This window comes from Geotrypetes seraphini, chromosome 1 (genome assembly GCF_902459505.1).
Source record: "Geotrypetes seraphini chromosome 1, aGeoSer1.1, whole genome shotgun sequence".
Taxonomy (NCBI): Eukaryota; Metazoa; Chordata; class Amphibia; order Gymnophiona; family Dermophiidae; genus Geotrypetes; species Geotrypetes seraphini.
The window spans coordinates 128637765-128656958 of record NC_047084.1 but is presented as its reverse complement, the minus strand read 5'-3'; the positions used below and the strand labels follow the sequence as shown (position 1 = coordinate 128656958).

The following is a 19194-nucleotide window of genomic DNA, read 5'->3' as shown; positions in this document are numbered from 1 at the left end:
GCTGATGGAAAGCCGCAATTGCACTGAGATGGACTCGGATAGATGTAGACTTGAGGCCAGAATTGGATAAGTGCAACAAGTAGTCCCAAACAGAAGATAAGGAGGAATGCTGAGGCTCTGTATGATGAGAAAAACGCCACATAGAAAATCTAGTCCACTTTTGGTGATAGTATTGTCTAGTGGTAGGCTTCCTAGAAGCTTCTATCACATCTCTTACAGACTGGGAAAACTGAAGAGGAGTTACGTTGAAAGGTACCAAGCTGTCAGGTGTAGAGACTGCAGGTTGGGATGAAACAGAGATCCTTGACTCTGTGTAAGCAGAGAAGGAAAAACTGGTAGAAGGTATGGCTCCCTGGTGCTGAGTTGAAGTAGAAGGGAGTACCAAGGTTGTCTTGGCCACCGAGGAGCGATGAGAATCATGGTGGCATAATCGTTCTTCAACTTGACCAGTCTTGAGAATGAAAGGGAATGGAGGGAATGCGTACAGGAAGAGATTCGTCCATTCCAGAAGAAAAGCATCTGCCTCGAGGCGGTGAGGAGAGTATATCCTGGAGCAGAACTGAGGCAGTTTGAAGTTGTGGGGAGCCGCAAAGAGGTCTATCTGAGGGGTTCCCCATTGTGAAAAAATTTGATGAAGAGGCTGTCAGTCTAGCTATCGCTACCATTCAGCATTTTTAGTTGGCATTACTTATGTCAGCGAAGGCCTATGGGAAATTATATCAATCTGACTGTGGCATGGGAATGCAGATAGATCCTGAGGGCAGGGAAACTGTTTTAAGTATCCCTGATATGTTTCAAGTAGCCCTGATTGAATCATGACTAGCTAAAAGGTGTTAATGTCTGATTAAGAGGGTGCTTAGGACAATGGGTCCAGGAGCACATCAAGAAGATAGGCGGCTTGAATGGGACAAAGAAGCCAGAGACTAATCCCATCTAGCATGCCTGCAAGTATCACACCCTCCTTAGCAATTAAATTAACCATTGTTTCAAACAGTTTACAAATTCTAAACAGAAAGATACTGGGACATACAATAGTTTCTATATTCAGAATAAGATTCCAAGGTATAAAAGCCTCCTCTCTGATCTATCAATCAATCTATCTATCTCTTGGCTCTTGGCACTCTGGTCCTCTCTTCTATCTCTTGAGCTCTCTCTTTCTCTGTCTATCTTTCTCTTTATCTATGGAACACGAAGCATCACCCCATCCCCCTTTTCTCTCTCTGCCTTTCCCTGGAACTTCACACTTCCTTCTGGACTCTGTAAGGCAGGGAAACTGCTTTGCTCTCTGCTTAATTGTAATGCTTAATTATTGTAATGCTTCAGAATATTGCTTTTCTGTAAGACTATTTCTATAATATATTCTTTATGCAATCACCTCTGGCTGTGCCTCTTTGATTCTACTTCCTGGTGAGTCTTCAGTGAGGGAACTGAACTTGGGACCGGGCGTTTGTCAGGGCGCCTCTCACTTAACCCCTACCACCTAATATTGTGGGGGCCACTAACAAACCTGACACCCATCTTCCTAGAGGATCTGCCTTAACCATATTAAATGTTGCCGAACATTTTTTGTTAATCAAGATTGCTACTCCTGCCTTTTTTTTTTATCGCTGGTGCAAATAAACACTGTTTTATTCAATTACCTGACAGCTTCATGGATTCTGACCCAGACAAATGTGTCTCCTGTAGAAAACAAATATCTATATTCTGTTGCTTAATATATGACAATACCTTTTTCCTTTATATTGGGTGATTGAGGCCATTTACGTTCAAGGAGAAAATTTTAAAACCCATTATATAAATGAAATTTATTATACAAATATATCCATCTCAAAAATAAAATATAAACTTTTTCCTCATACCAAAAACTTACACCCCCCCTTAAATCCTCATTCTTAAACTCCCCCCATATCCCCTCCCTCATTCCCACCCCTTCCCTCCCCAAAATAAATGCAAACTTCGAAACGCCCATGGTGGCCAAGCAAAAGATAAACTCCCCACAGGCAAATTAAACCCATTCAATCATTAACTTAAAAAACCTTTATAATAAAAAGAGAATCATCATAAGCAAAGGGATAAAATTTCATAACATTCCAAATCTCTTTTCCGTAATATTTATTTTCCCCTATATACTTTTTTTTTTTCAATCCAAAATCAGACCCATTCTTTATATTAACTATATTCAATATCCATCTTATTGAAACCAAGACATTTTTAGTCTTATAACTCTTCCATTCTATAATTGTACCTTACCATAAAATAAAAATATTAGTACTTACTTCTTTTCTAAGTTTCTTTAAAACTTAAAACTTCTTCTATATATATATAAAATCGGAGGTATGTGTGTGTATGTGCCGCGATCACGCAAAAACGGCTTGACCGATTTGAACGAAACTTGGTATGCAGATCCCTCACTACCTGGGGTGATATGTTCTGGGGGTCTTGCGGCCCACCTGCACACGTGGGCGGAGCTACAAACAGAAAATCAGATTTCACCCATTCATGTCAATGGAAAAAATGTAAAAAGCTGCCAACACAAAAACGGCTTGCCCGATTTGAACGAAACTTGGTATGCAGATCCCTCACTACCTGGGGTGATATGTTCTGGGGGTCTCGCGGCCCACCTGCACACGTGGGCGGAGCTACAAACATAAAATCTGATTTCACCCATTCATGTCAATGGAAAAAATGTAAAAAGCTGCCATTCTCACAGTAATTCAAAAACGGCTTGACCGATTTGAACGAAACTTGGTATGCAGATCCCTCACTACCTGGGGTGATATGTTCTGGGGGTCTCGCGGCCCACAACTCTATGTTGCTTGCTCAAGGGTGGGTTCACCCAACAATTTATATGTTCTTGCTCCTGGAGGTGAAACTAAAAATGTTGTTTATAATCAAGTTTTACGTTAGTTGTATTGTATTCATTTTGTCAAATATTTCACATTATAATTTGAATACAGTGGTGCCTCACACAACGAACTTAATCCGTTCCAGGAGCAAGTTTGTTATGTGAAACGTTCGTTGTGTGAAACGCGTTTTCCCATAACAATACATGTTAAAAAAAATAATTCGTTCTGTAGCATAAAATATGCTAAGATGACATAAAAAAAGATAAATTTTTGGTTATTATTTTTATTTAGATACATCTAAAAACATAATTGTTTTTTAAAACAACACACATTTTTTAAATTTAAAGACAGACTAAGTAGAGTCTAATTTTACAGTGAGAGGGCAGAGTCTCAGCGGCAAAAACTGGGACTTAACTGTTCATTTTTTTTTTTTTTCTACCGTGTTTCCCCGATGATAAGGCAGGGCCATCAAATAAGACAGCCCCCCCTTTTTAGAAAAAAATGTAAAATAAGGCACCCCCCCGCAAATAAGCCACCCACCGATACCTGCGCTTACCCGAATCGGGTGGTACGGTGGGTGACGCCGTGTGGTCCCTGGCACCCCCGACACGATCGGGGCAAGAGGGAGCTCAAGCCCTCTTGCCCCCCCGACTCCCCGACACGATCGGGGCAAGAGGGAGCTCAAGCCCTCTTGCCCCCCCCGACTCCCCGACACGATCGGGGCAAGAGGGAGCTCAAGCCCTCTTGCCCCCCCCCGACTCCCCGACACGATCGGGGCAAGAGGGAGCTCAAGCCCTCTTGCCCCCCCCGACTCCCCGACACGATCGGGGCAAGAGGGAGCTCAAGCCCTCTTGCCCCCCCGACTCCCCGACACGATCGGGGCAAAAGGGAGCTCAAGCCCTCTTGCCCCCCCGACTCCCCGACACGATCGGGGCAAAAGGGAGCCCAAGCCCTCTTGCCCCGCCGATTCCCCAACTCCCCGACAATATCGGGCCAGGAGGGAGCCCAAGTCCTCCTGGCCACGGCGACCCCCTAACCCCACCCTGCACTACATTACGGGCAGGAGGGATCCCAGGCCCTCCTGCCCTCGACGCAAACCCCCCCTCCCCCCAACGACCGCCCCCCCCCAAGAACCTCCGACCGTCCCCCCCAGCCGACCCGCGACCCCCCTGGCCGACCCCCACGACACCCCCAACCCCCTTCCCCGTACCTTTCTGTAGTTGGCCGGACAGACGGGAGCCAAACCCGCCTGTCCGGCAGGCAGCCATCGACGGAATGAGGCCGGATTGGCCCATCCGTCCCAAAGCTCCGCCTACTGGTGGGGCCTAAGGCGCCTGGGCCAATCAGAATAGGCCCGGGAGCCTTAGGTCCCTCCTGGGGGCGGGGCCTGAGGCACATGGGCCCAACCCGACCATGTGCCTCAGGCCCTGCCCCCAGGAGGGACCTAAGGCTCCCGGGCCTATTCTGATTGGCCCAGGCGCCTTAGGCCCCACCAGTAGGCGGAGCTTTGGGACGGATGGGCCAATCCGGCCTCATTCCGTCGATGGCTGCCTGCCGGACAGGCGGGTTTGGCTCCCGTCTGTCCGGCCAACTACAGAAAGGTACGGGGAAGGGGGTTGGGGGTGTCGTGGGGGTCGGCCAGGGGGGTCGCGGGTCGGCTGGGGGGGACGGTCGGAGGTTCTTGGGGGGGGCAGTCGTTGGGGGGAGGGGGGGTTTGCGTCGAGGGCAGGAGGGCCTGGGATCCCTCCTGCCCGTAATGTAGTGCAGGGTGGGGTTAGGGGGTCGCCGTGGCCAGGAGGACTTGGGCTCCCTCCTGGCCCGATATTGTCGGGGAGTTGGGGAATCGGCGGGGCAAGAGGGCTTGGGCTCCCTTTTGCCCCGATCGTGTCGGGGAGTCGGGGGGGCAAGAGGGCTTGAGCTCCCTTTTGCCCCGATCGTGTCGGGGAGTCGGGGGGGCAAGAGGGCTTGAGCTCCCTCTTGCCCCGATCGTGTCGGGGAGTCGGGGGGGCAAGAGGGCTTGAGCTCCCTCTTGCCCCGATCGTGTCGGGGAGTCGGGGGGGGCAAGAGGGCTTGAGCTCCCTCTTGCCCCGATCGTGTCGGGGAGTCGGGGGGGGCAAGAGGGCTTGAGCTCCCTCTTGCCCCGATCGTGTCGGGGAGTCGGGGGGGCAAGAGGGAACCAGGTGGAGAGAGGGCAGTTAAGCGCAGTGCCTGCGCGGAAGGATGCAGCTCGGGCGACTTCGTTGTGTGAAACGAAGTTCGTTGTACGGATCAAGACATAAAGTTCGTTGTGCGCAGCGTTCGCTGTGCGAGGCGTCCGTTAAGCGAGGCACCACTGTATATGTGTGTGTGTGTATGTATGTATGTTCCAGCATAACTCTTCAATGCATGGACAGATTTCAACCAAACTTGACATACACATTACTTACTATCTGAGGACAAACACTGTGGGGGTGGGAAGGGGGGGATATGTAAAAATGATTGAAAATGACAGATTTTAGTATCTACCCCATAGTGTTTTCGGGCTCACAGATGAATACTCAGCATAACTCTGAAACGCATGGAGAGATTTCAACCAAACTTGGTACACATATGACTTACTATCTGGGGAAAAATATTGTGCAGGTGGGACGGGGTAAAATACTGTGGAGGTGGGAAGGGGGGTGATATGTTAAAATTATCAAAAGCGACAGATATTAATGTCCAACCCATAGTTTTCGGGCTCGCAGAGATGAATACCGACACTCCCGATGCCGTTTAAGTCTAAGTTCAGCCCCATAGAGAGGGACATTCCTTTGGGACATGTGGAGGGTAGGGGGTTGGGACATGGGGGTGGGGCATATGGGACATGTGGGGGGGGTAACGTGGGGGGTGGGACATGTGGGACATAGGGGGGTGGGACATGTAGGGGGTTGGACATTTTGGGATAAATAAATATCCGGGCAACGCCGGGTAATCAGCTAGTAAACTATATAAGAATTACTTCAATTTAATCATATATGTTAACCTTATACAAGCATCTTGTTATATTTTATATATATACCTTTGCAATATATAATATTTCTCTATTTACCCCATGTATCTCTGAACATTCTCTAATACATCCTAAAAGAATATATTAAACATTAATTTTATTTATTATATATCTCAAAATCCTAGTACCTTGTTCAAGCATTCACACCATTCACATTATCCACTCAGACTTATTATTACATTCTTTATTAATTCATATCCCTTATGTAATAACTTACTAATTAATTTTCATTTTATAATGTCAATATGTCATCTATACTCCCTTATATATTAAAATATTCATATGTTAAATGCTCAGAGAGTAAATCTTATTTTATAATCATTTAATAACCATAAAATCTCTGTATCCTATATTATCAATATCTACTTTTGTATCCAAAAACTCCATTAGTGTATTGCTTTTACTATTCTATCACATATCATTGTCTTCAATAAAATATGTTCAACAGATAACATATATCATTTACTTTCATTTCCTTTTATGTGTTCATTGGCACTTCACATTTTTCTATAAATTCTTTTAATTTACTGGCCTCTTCAAAACTATAAGTTTTATTTTCATACGTAACCTTCATGACTGCTGGGTATATTAACCCATATCTCGCACCCAGAGCTCTCAACTGCGGGCACATTTCCAGCAACATCTTCCTTTTTTGAGCTGTCACTCTTGCAAAATCAGGCACTATTGATATTTTTGAGTCCTGACATTTTATATCTTTATTCTGCTTAGCCAATGCTTATATCTCAGCAACTTTATAATCATTGGCCTTGGTCCTTTTTGTGCAGTTAGTCTTTTTGTTGAGATCCTATGTGCACGTTCCACTTCCAACTGAAATTTGCTTTTAATCGGTAGAATCTTCATTAAAAAGTTAGTCATGAACGTGACTGAATCATTTTTTTCTACCCCTTCAGGTAGACCAAGAACCCTCAAATTGCACCTCCTCTCGCGGTTGGACAAATCTTCAAAATCTCTCTTTAACATTTCAATTTCTTTCTGAGCTTTTTTAAACTGCCCTGATTCCATTTCCGTTTTTTCCACCTTTTTCTCTAGAGTATTCATTTTCAAATCCACTATATACATTCTGCTTTTTAACCCTGCTATCTCATCTCTAACTTCTTTTATATATTTTGAGTTCTCTAACACAATTTCTTGTACCTTTTGAATTTCCCGCAAAAGATCTCTGTTATCTACCTCCTCCACAGGCAAAGGAACTGATTGAGGGGAAATCACTTCCAGTTTTGACCTTTTTCCTCCGCTTGATCTGCTTGCCATCACACTTTTATTTCCTTTACCCGACCCCGATGCCATTTTAACAATCTTAATGCTTCCTTTTTTTAAAATTCTCTTTATTATTTTCCCCTTAAAAGTTCAGTAAACTGCCTGCTTTCACAGAGCTGATCTCCTACACAGCCATCTCTCAGCACGTCGAAGCCATTATTTCCAAACTTGAAAATAAACCAGAACTACATAAAAGGTAATAAGATCTTCAACTTAATCCCACACTAGTCCTCAAAATTAGATCCAAGATTAAAGAATTAGGAGTGAGTACAATACAATAACAATTAAACCAAATCACATTATCTGTTGCTGAAAGAGAGCTTAAATTAATTATTGAGACACAGATGTTTCTCCTTTTTCAAGGCGTTTCATAGAGAGGAAAGCCATCAAATGAGCCGGTTCAAAGAAAATATATTTAAAGGTGCTATATCTGATTATACACTTACAGGGATATCTAAGAAAAAATAAACCCCCTATCTGGGTCACACCTGGTTTTAATAATAAGAATTCCCTCCTTCTCTTTTGGGTTTCTCTCGAAACATCAGGAAAAATTTGGATATGGAAGCCAAGGAAATCTCTAGATCTATTATTAAAGAAAAGTTTAAGGATCCAATCTCTGTCGGAGCCAAAGCCACAGTCAGTAAGACTATCAGATTGTTCCAATAAAGCTGTAACATCCAAAGAACTTTCCTGTGGTTTTCCATCCTCGTCTTTTTTTTTTGAGAGTCCCGATTCTTTTTAGGCAAATAATACACTCTTGACAGTGGTGGCAAAGAGTTCTCAGGAATTTTTAGGATTTCCAGAAAGTAACGTTTTATCATATCTCCTGGAGAAATTGACAAGACCTTTAGAAAATTAATCAAACGCAAATTGTTAAACCGGCTATTATTTTCAAGTGCTTCCAATTTTCTTCTCATAGTCAGGTTATCTTTCACAATTAAATCTTGGTTACTCTTTTGCATAGAGATTTTTGGACCCCTGTTCGTTTACAAAAATTAGATAGCTCCAAGTCTAATAGATGTTGGCACTGTCATCTTGAGGCTGGGACATTAGATCATCTTTTATTCTATTGTCCATTTATATTATTATTTTGGAAATCAATTTGGCCTCAAATAAATAGGATGATGGATAATCCAGTAGCCTTGACTTATGATACTATTTTATTTGGTACAACAATGAGAGCAAAGAGTCAAATTTTGTCACATAATAACAAACTTTTATTCATATTGACTGGAGTAGCAATTCAACAAATAACATACAATTGGAAAAATTATGACAGATTAAGTTATAACTTTTGGTGGAATTCGGTATGCCATATATATAAAATGGAGCGCACAATAGCAACACAGAAAGGTTACTTTGGTAAATTTCAGAAGATTTGGAGACCATTAGCAGATTTTTGTAATGATTAATAACATTTTCCCATAATAAGATATTTGTTAAGTGGGGATGGGGGTGGGTATTATTTTATTTATCTCATATGTATGAATTAATTAATACATTTTGATGTATTAGGTTAGATTTTTTGAAATAGGGAGGGAGGGATTGGTGGGTTTTCTATTTTATTTACATTTGTCATATTTATTAAATGTATTACATAATATTTAAATCATTATAAAATATGAATATAAGTATGATATATTGTACGTAAAGTGTTCATGAAGAAAATCAAGTGTGTATTTATAAGATTATATGAATTTTTCTGATACACTTGTTGTAATATGCAAAACTGAATAAAGAAATTAAAAAAAAGAAAAGAAAGCAAATATAATGCTAGATATAATCAAGAAGGGTATTACAACCAGAACGAAAGAAGTTATCCTGCCGTTGTATCGGGCAATGGTGCGCCCGCATTTGGAGTACTGCGTCCAATATTGGTCGCCGTACCTAAAGAAGGATATGGCGATACTCGAGAGGGTTCAGAAGAGAGCGACACGCTTGATAAAGGGTATGGAAAACCTTTCATATGCTGAAAGATTGAAGAAACTGGGGCTCTTTTCCCTGGAAGAGTGGAGACTTAGAGGGGACATGATAGAGACTTACAAGATCATGAAGGGCTTAGAGAAAGTGGAGAGGGACAGATTCTTCAAACTTTCGAAGACTACAAGAACGAGAGGGCATTCGGAAAAATTAAAAGGGGACAGATTCAAAAGCAATGCTAGGAAGTTCTTCTTCACCCAGAGGGTGGTGGACACCTGGAATGCGCTTCCAGAGGGCGTGATAGGACAGAGTACAGTTTTGGTGTTCAAGAAGGGATTGGATGATTTCCTGAAGGAAAAGGGAATAGAAGGGTATAGATAGAGGATTACTATACAGGTCCTGGACCTGATGGGCCGCTGCGCAAGCGGACTGCTGGGCATGATGGACCTCTGGTCTGACCCAGCAGAGGCATTACTTATGTTCTTTTGAATGTGTGGGGCACAGTGGTTAGAGCTACAGCCTCAGCACCCTGAGGTTGTGGGTTCAAATCCCATGCTGCTCCTTGTGACCCTGGGCAAGTCACTTAATCCCCCATTGCCCCAGGTACATTAGGTAGAGTGTGAGCGCACTGGGACAGATAGGGAAAAATGCTTGAGTATCTGAATGCAAACCACTTAGGTTATAAGTGGTATAATAAATAAATAAATACATTCATATAAACCATTCTGAGCTCCCCTGGGAGAACGGTATAGAAAACTAACTAAACATCTCCACTACCTCTACCAGGAGGTCATTCCACGTATCCATCACCCTTTCTGTGAAGAAGTATAGAACTGTTACTTACCTGTAACAGGACAGCAGGCAGATATTCTCATCCATGTAGATGAAGCCCGGTACAGACAGTGTTAAAATGTAATGTCACTTTAAAAATCTTAAGAGTCTTGAGACTGCCTGTACCGCACACATGCCGGTGCCTTCCTGCCAGACTTTGGCTCATGGGACCATCAGTTCAGTAAAATAGCTAAGAAGTAGGGAAGGTGGGAGGGTTCTGAGAATATCTAACTGCTGTCCTTGGATAATACCTGTTATAGGTAAGTAACTGTGCTTTATCCTAAGACAAGCAGGCAGCATATTCTCACATGTGGGACTCTCCAACTATCATAATTAGGATCGGAGGGAAGTTGGCTTCTAATTGGAGAATAAATTTTGCAGAACTGCTTGGCCGAACTGACTATCCCGTTTGGAAAAATTATACAGACAGTAGTGGGATGTGAAGGTATGGACTGAGGACCAGCTTTGCAGATGTCGTTAATGGGAGTGGAACGTAAATGAGCTACTGAATTTGCCTTTGCTCGGAATATGTGTTTAAATATGGTTTTAAAAAGAACAACCATATTAGTCCATATTATCGTTTACTTTATTGGCTGCCTTTGGAGATAAGAGTATTATTCAAATTTTCCTTTATCTGCTTTAAGCTGATATCGGGATTGTCTCCAGCTTACCTTTTTCCTCATTTTGTGTTGCATAGACCATCAAGAGAAACTAGAAACTTCTACTTATTTGCTTATCCAAAAATTAATGGGTGTAGATATAAGACCTTCTTAGATAAGATCCTAGCATTTCAATAGGTAAATGTATTCAGCAAGCTGTTATCCTGTTGCAGTTTTTGGAAATTAATTAAGACCACTTTGTTCGATAAGTTTATTACTTAGTGAGTTTTATTATTGAAATTCTATTTTACAAATATTTGTATTTTTTACTGTATTATTGTATTTCACTGATTGTCCAGCTTTTTTAAGTGTAAACTGCCTAGAACCTTTGGTTATCCCAGGACAAGCAGGCAGCATATTCTCAACAGTGGGTGATGTCACCAATGGAGCCCCCCAGCGGACAGCCTCGAAAGCAGACTTGTAAGAGCTTCTGAGTGCTGCACTGCGCATGCGCGAGTGCCTTCCCGCCGAAATTAGGGCGCGCGTCTCCTGTGAGGAACTCAGTTCAACGTTTTCTGCGGAGCCGAGAAGTCATCTGTACTTCAGCTCTGCAGCCTTCGTTGCCTTCTCTCACCGCGGCTTTTTTATTTTTATTAAGTCGCTGTGCTCACGTTTCTCTCCGGTTTTCTTTTGTCAAAAAAAAAAAAAAGTTAAAACTTTTATTTTTTGAATTTCTTTCGGCCAGCGGCCTTTTGGCCTAGGCCTGGCCACTTGCCTCATTCGATACGTCAGCCTTTATTTTTTTCTATGTCCCGGCCTCTAGACCAGGTTCAAAAAGTGTAGCCAGTGCAACAAGACCCTTTCAATCACCGATCCTCATAGTCGGTGTATTGTCTGCTTGGGTCCTGAACATTGTCCCGACGCTTGTTCGCGCTGTGCTACCCTTCAACCTCGGGCACTTCGTCGGCGCCGTGCCAAGCTCCTTCAATTTTTTGGCACGATGGATCAGCCGGCTGACAAGGCCTCAACCTCGGCTTTGGGGTTGGCCTCGACCTCTAAGTCCTCGACCTCGACTCCAGCCTCTGCCTCCACCAAGGCCTCGACCTCGACTCCTTCGGCCTCGAAGGCACCTCCTCTGAAGAACTCGACAGGTAAGTCTCCTGTCTCTCCTTCAGGTACCATTCCTAAGAAGCCTCCAGAGTCTCAGGCATCCCAGGCCGTGCCTATGGTCCTACCAGCCTCTTCGAGACCTCCAGCTAAGCGTGCCTCCAAGCATCGGGAATACTCAACCTCGAGGTCGCCCTCCTTGGAGCGCACTGCTGCATCTTCAAGACCTGATCCCTTTGTCTTGGTGCCCATGTTCGAGGACATGTTAAAAGCCATTCTGACCACGCAGATTTCCTCGGTCATGGCTCAACTCCTCCCGTCCTCGACCCAGCTTACTCTGAGTCAGCCTGAGCATCAGTCTGAGACCCTGGTGGAAGCATCTCGAGGCAAGCCTCGGAAGTCTCATCCAGTGACTCTTCACCTACTCGGACACAGTCTCCTCCACCTCGACCGAAGCATTTCTCGAGGCATTCGAGGCATGTCGTTTCCAAGCTTCCTCACAGGACATCTCCACTATAGAAGCTTTCGCCGTCTTTCGATACTGAGACTTCTATGGCTCATTTATCCAAGGCTCCTGAGACTTTTTCCAAATCAAAACATAAGTCTCGAAAAGCTATTACACCGGCTGCTTCTCCTCGAAGTCTATCGAGGTCGAGGACTCCTCCTTCGAGACCGCATCCGAGGGAGTCTTCTCCTCCGGCCTCGACCCAATCTGTTCCACAAACCCCGGCAACTTCACCATCGAGGGTTTTGAAGCGCAAACATTCACTGACTCCTCCTTACGCAGGTTGTGCAGCTTCCTTCATCACTGTGCGCCTGGACTCGGAGCCTCTATCTCAGTATTCCAGGGAGGCTTCTCCCTCCTACTCTGCAGTGCCTCGGTCTTGCACTCCTTCTCTGGAAGATGCCTCGACATTGAAGTCTGCCTCTTTTGCCAGGTTCATTTTTGACATGGGGAAAGCTTTGCAGCTAGAACTCCATTCTGATTCCAAATACACTCCTGAATACTTGGCGGATATGGAGTTGCCTCATCCACCCATGGAAACCTTGCACCTTCCTATGACTCCAGTTTTGAAGTAAACTTTCATCAGGAATATGGAAACTCCTTATTCATTACTGCTATTCCATCCAAGTTGGAATCCAGATATCACACAGTACCTTGCAAAGGCTTTGAAAAATCTCAATTATCACACCAGTCTTTGGTTGTGGAATCCTCTTTAAAGAAAACTCATCCATCAAAAATATATGCAGTGGTCCCTCCAAGCAGAGAGGGCCGTACCATGGACAAGTTTGTATCAAAATTCTATGATGGCTAACCGAATTCTGAATTATAACTACACTTTCACTACTTATTTCAACTACTTCCTCAAACTGATGCCTAAATTCTACCCGGCTCTTGAGGAGCAGTGTCTTCCGGAATTCAAGCAGATTAACACAACTCTGTCTCAACTTCGCCTCTTCATGCTACAAACCACATACGATGCCTTTGAGCTATCTTGCAGTAGCCATGCGTCACCTAGCCTGGCTTCACATTGTTTTATTTTATTTATTTATTTTATTTATTTATTTAGATTTTTATCCCGTCCTCCCAATAGCTCAGAACGGTTTACAAATGAACATACACAGTGCGGAGTAACTAGACATATAAGTAGTACAACAGGTTTAGTGGTTTGTTTTATAGTTTTTAGAGAGAATTGAATATAGGGAGATTAAGCAGAGAGAGAGAGGGGGAAATACCGTAGTTTAATTTACGGAAAGTTATAAGCATATAGATGCAAATTTTTAGTGGATAGAGTAAGAGAGGGTCATACTGGAATTTCGGGAAGGAGATAGGAGAGTGGAGGGAGGGGCTTAAGGGGGGGAGAGACAGAGGAGATCTTTAATTGAAGAGGAGGGTCTTTACCGATTTACGGAATGCTAATAATGAGTTCTGTTGTCTAAGTTGGGGGGGAAGTTTGTTCCAGAGGTGTGGAATGAAGTGGCTGTAGGATCGTTTGTGGGCAGTTTCTGTGAGCAGGGATCTTCCGGGGGGGACGCATAGGCGTGTCTCTGACTTTGAGCAGAGGGTGCGAGTGGGGTTGTAGATGGGAAGTTTGGATTTTATGTAGGAGGGGGTGGTGGAGTAGATTCTCTTGTGGGCAATTGTTAGGGCTTTGAAAGTACAGCGTTGGCTAATTGGGAGCCAGTGTTCAGCATGGAGTGCCGGGGAGATGGAATCGCGGTAGTTGAGGTTGTGTAGGAGGCGGATGGCTGCATTTTGGACCCGTTGGAGGCGTCTGATATTATTTTTGGTTAGTCCGTTAAATAGCGAGTTACAATAATCCATTCTGGAGAGGACATATGCGTATAGGAGTTGGGCGAGGTCTGGTTTGGAGATGTAGGGTTTGATCCTTTTCAGTTGGCGAAGGTAGTAGAAGGAGGTGGAGACTACTTGGGATATGTGGTTGGATAAGGATAGGTGTCCGTCTAGGGTTACTCCCAGGCTGCGAACTTGATCTGCTGCCGTTAGTCGAGTGGAATCCCATGTTAGTGTAGGTCGTAGGTATTTGGTGTTTTTGTTTCTGATCCATAGGAGTTCGGTTTTGGATGCGTTAAGTTGAAGCTTGTTGTTTGACATCCAAGTTTTCATGTCAGTGAGGCAGAGTTCGAGGTTAGCAATTTGGGATGGCCGATTTTCGCCTAAGGGGAGGAGCAGCTGGATGTCATCTGCATAAGAGTGGATTTTGATTTTATATTTTTGCGCTATATCGATGACGGGTTTGATGTAGAGATTGAATAGAAGGGGGGATAGAAGGGCGCCTTGAGGAACGCCATATTTGATAGGCTTAGGGTTAGATTTATGTGTCCCTAGTAGGACTGTTTGGGTCCTTTGGTGAAGGAAGGAGGTGATCCATTGGAGGGCTGTGTCTTTGATTCCGAGGTCGTGGAGCCTAGATGTGAGTAGGTGATGGTCAACTGTGTCGAAGGCAGCGCTAAGGTCAAGTAGGACTAGTAGGGCGTCGTTGCCTTTGTCCAGTATTGACCAGCTGTCGTCGATGATATCAATGAGAACTGATTCTGTGCTGTGGCCCTTACGGAAGCCAGATTGGACTGGGGATAGGGCAGCTTGTTCTTCAATGAAAGGGTGTAGGCGGTGGAGTACAATTCGTTCAAGGAGTTTGGAGGCAATTGGGAGGTTGGAGACTGGGCGATAGTTGCCAGGTTCATTAGGATCAAGGGAGGGTTTTTTGAGAGTGGGCTTGATAATGGCTGATTTCCAGCTGAGGGGGACAGTTCCAGTAGTTAGAGAGGTGTTAATGATGGGGAGGATGGATTCTGCCATGGCGTCTCCGGCAGCCAGCAGGAGGCTGGACGGGCAGGGGTCGAGGATGGTGTTGGAGGGTTTGAGTTCTCTCAGGGTTTCGAGGACCTCCGCATGAGTGGCTAGATGAAATTGGGAGAGAGAGGCGGAAGGGGGGGTGTATGGAGTTGGTTGGAGCTGAGTAGGAGTGGGTTTGGTGTTGAGGTCGAGGTTAGTTCGGATGTTTTGTATTTTGGACTGGAAGAAGTCCGAGAGAGTTTCGCTATCGAGTTCTGTTTGGTTGATTTGATTATTCCTTTGGGCGTTGGTGAAGAGATGGTTGGTGAGGGTGAATAGTTGTTTTGATCTGGAAGGGGCTTGTTGTAGGAGACGAGAGTAGTAGGTCTTTTTTGCTTCTAGAATGGCAGCTTTGTATGTGGTGGATATGTTTTTCCAGTGGGTTTTGGTTTCAATGTTCGGATGTTTGGCCCAGATCCTTTCTGCTTTCCTCAGGGATCGTTTTATAGATCGGAGGTCATTAGTGTACCAGGGAGCAGGTGTTTTGTTGGTGATTGTTTGGGTTGTTTTTGTCTGGACCAGGTTATTATAGAGGGATTGGATGTTAGAGTGCCATGTGGCGGCTGCCAGGTCAATTGATAGGGGATGTTGGGTATAAGATTCGTTTAGGGTGCGAATACCTGCGGCCATATCTTGAGGGTTGACCGAGTTAGGAAGTTGACGTAGGGTGGGGGGGGTGGGATCTTTACGTGGGATTGGGGCAGTATCGAGTGGGAGTTCGAATTCAATGAGGTGGTGGTCTGACCATGGGACAGGTGTGGAGGTGTAGGTTTGCTGGGGTTTTGTCGTTGGGTCTCTGAGGGTGAAAAGCAAGTCTAAGATGTTGCCTGCTGAGTGAGTGGGGGTGGTTATAGTTTGGTGGAATCCTAGGTCGGAGAGGGAGGAGAGGAAGTTGTCAATTTGTCCTGAGGTATTGGGGTAGTCTGGGAAATTGAAATCTCCTAGGATTGTCATGTGTTTGTGTGAGATGGTTAGTTCAGTGATGAATTCGAGGAGGGTTTCTAGGGTATCTGCTGGGGAGTTGGGGGTTCTGTAGAGGAGTATGAGGGCGGTTTTTTGTTTGTGGCCTAATGTGAACGCAATAGCTTCTAGGGAGGGAATGTTGATGGAGTTTATTAGTTTTGGTGTGGCGGAGGTTTTGATAATGGAAGTCACTCCACCTCCTTTTCCAGAGGTACGCGAGCAGGTTAGAGCCTGGTAGCCTGGGGGACATAGTTCGCCTAGCGTTATCCCCTCGTTGTCTTGGAGCCAGGTTTCGGTGATCATGAGGGCGTCCCAAGTCTTGTCGCAAATGAGGTCATGTAGGAGGAAGGATTTGTTGTTGACTGATCTTGCATTGATGAGTGCCAATTTGAGTGTGTTGTGAGAGGGGGTTTGTGGAGAGGGAAGAATGGGGATGAGGTTGGCAGGGTTTCTGGAACGGCTTTTTTTTGGTTGGGGGGAGATATCACCGTATCTGCCTTGGCCTGTAATAATGGGGATGGTAAAGTATAGTGTTGTAAGAAGTGTAGTGGGAGTGGTGGGAGTGGGAATGGGCGGGAGGGTAGTTTGTAAAGTGGTGGGAGGAGGGGCGGGGAAGGTGGTGGCCTGGATAGTTGGTGGCATGGCAAGAGGGGGTTTGGGGCGTTAGGACGGAGGGATTCAGGGGAAACTCACTATCAGGGGAAACTCGGTTTGGTTCTATTGGTGAGTTAAAGTTTGGTGGGAGTCAGTTTTTATAGAATTAGATCAGGAGCTTAGAGTTGAAATGTTATTATTGGGCAGCTGAAGGAGCAAGTAGAGGAGAGAAAGCTGGGAGACAGAAAAGGAAGGAGTCAGAGAGCAATCAGTTAAGTTAAAGAGGATTGAGTAAATTATTGTTACTAGTTATAGTAGTTGTGTAGGTCGTGTATGCTGTTATACTAGTTAAAGAGCATGCAGCTTGTGTGAGGGATAACAGTGGTCTTTAAACAAACAATAGAGGTCTGCTTTCCTGTGTCGGGAGGGGGGCGGAGCAGGGCTCCCACGCTCCTCTCTCGATGCAGGGGCTGAAAAACGAGGGCAGGCACCTCCGAAGAAGTTTTCTGTTTTAAAGGCTGCTTTCCTGTGTCGGGAGGGGGGCGGAGCAGGGCTCCCACGCTCCTCTCTCGATGCAGGGGCTGAAAAACGAAGGCAGGCACCTCTGAAGAAGTTTTCTGTTTTAAAGGCTGCTTTCCTGTGTCGGGAGGGGGGCGGAGCAGGGCTCCCACGCTCCTCTCTCGATGCAGGGGCTGAAAAACGAAGGCAGGCACCTCCGAAGAAGTTTTCTGTTTTAAAGGCTGCTTTCCTGTGTCGGGAGGGGGGCGGAGCAGGGCTCCCACGCTCCTCTCTCGATGCAGGGGCTGAAAACGAAGGCAGGCACCTCCGAAGAAGTTTTCTGTTTTAAAGGCTGCTTTCCTGTGTCGGGAGGGGGGCGGAGCAGGGCTCCCACGCTCCTCTCTTGATGCAGGGGCTGAAAAACGAGGGCAGGCACCTCCGGTGAAGTTTCTGTTTCAAAGGCTGCTATCCTGTGTCGGGAGGGGGGCGGAGCAGGGCTCCCACGCTCCTCTCTCGATGCAGGGGCTGAAAAACGAGGGCAGGCACCTCCGAAGAAGTTTTCTGTTTTAAAGGCTGCTTTCCTGTGTCGGGAGGGGGGCGGAGCAGGGCTCCCACGCTCCTCTCTCGATGCAGGGGCTGAAAAACGAAGGCAGGCACCTCCGAAGAAGTTTTCTGTTTTAAAGGCTGCTTTCCTGTGTCGGGAGGGGGGCGGAGCAGGGCTCCCACGCTCCTCTCTCGATGCAGGGGCTGAAAAACGAGGGCAGGCACCTCCGGTGAAGTTTCTGTTTCAAAGGCTGCTATCCTGTGTCGGGAGGGGGGCGGAGCAGGGCTCCCACGCTCCTCTCTCGATGCAGGGGCTGAAAAACGAAGGCAGGCACCTCCGAAGAAGTTTTCTGTTTTAAAGGCTGCTTTCCTGTGTCGGGAGGGGGGCGGAGCAGGGCTCCCACGCTCCTCTCTCGATGCAGGGGCTGAAAAACGAGGGCAGGCACCTCCGGTGAAGTTTCTGTTTCAAAGGCTGCTATCCTGTGTCGGGAGGGGGGCGGAGCAGGGCTCCCACGCTCCTCTCTCGATGCAGGGGCTGAAAAACGAAGGCAGGCACCTCCGAAGAAGTTTTCTGTTTTAAAGGCTGCTTTCCTGTGTCGGGAGGGGGGTGGAGCAGGGCTCCCACGCTCCTCTCTCGATGCAGGGGCTGAAAAACGAGGGCAGGCACCTCCGAAGAAGTTTTCTGTTTTGTTGATATGGACCCCAATTTGCAGGACCGCCTAGCCAACTTGCCTTGCCAGGGAAGTGAACTGTTTGATGAATCCATTGAAGCTGCTATGAAGCACCTCTCTGAACATGAGCGCTCCTTTGCTTCGTTGATTCGGCCGAAGCCTAAGACTCCCCCTGCTCAGCCATACAAACAACCACTACATTGTTATCCTCAAAAAATGACGCCAGCTTTCTCTAGGCCTCTACCTAGATGACCACCACAGCAACAACGGCAGCAGAAAGCTCAACCACCTGCTGCAACTAAACCAGCTCAGTCTTTTTGACGTTCCCAGTCTGAGCATGCCAATCTCCCTACATCAGAATTCTCTTCTGCCCATCGGAGGTCGTCTTCACCATTTTTATCCCCAGTGGCAACTGATCACCTCAGATCTCTGGGTTCTTACCATCCTTTGGGAAGGGTACTCTCTACACTTTCTTCAAGTACCTCCAGATCGTCCTCCATGAGAATGTCCTTCAAATTCGTCGCAACTTCCCCTTCTTCAGGAAGCTCAGGCTCTTCTGCGCCTTCGAGCTGTCGAAGAAGTCCCTTTACATCAACGGGACAAGGGTTTTTATTCCCGTTGATGGGGGACTGTTGAGAATATGCTGCCTGCTTGTCCTGGAATAAAGCACAGTTACTTACCGTAACAGCTGTTATCCAGGGACAGCAGGCAAATATTCTCACAACCCACCCTTCTCCCCTGGTTGGCTTCTTAGCTAGGTATCTGAACTGAGTTCCTCACAGGAGACGCGCGCCCTAACTCTGGCGGAAAGGCACTCGCGCATGCGCAGTGCAGCACTCGGAAGCTCTTATAAAGGTCTTCAAGCAAGTCTGCTTTCGAGGCTGTCCGCTGCAGGGCTCCATCGGTGACGTCACCCACTGTTGAGAATATCTGCCTGCTGTCCCTGGATAACAAC

General features: G+C 46.0%; 1 protein-coding gene across 5 annotated transcripts in view; it reads right to left on the bottom strand.

The window, feature by feature from the left end:
* The window catches only part of BBS7 (Bardet-Biedl syndrome 7), a 454813-nt gene that overhangs the window by 102504 nt on the left and 333115 nt on the right, over nucleotides 1–19194 (bottom strand). The gene's annotated exons all lie outside the window — the stretch shown is intronic.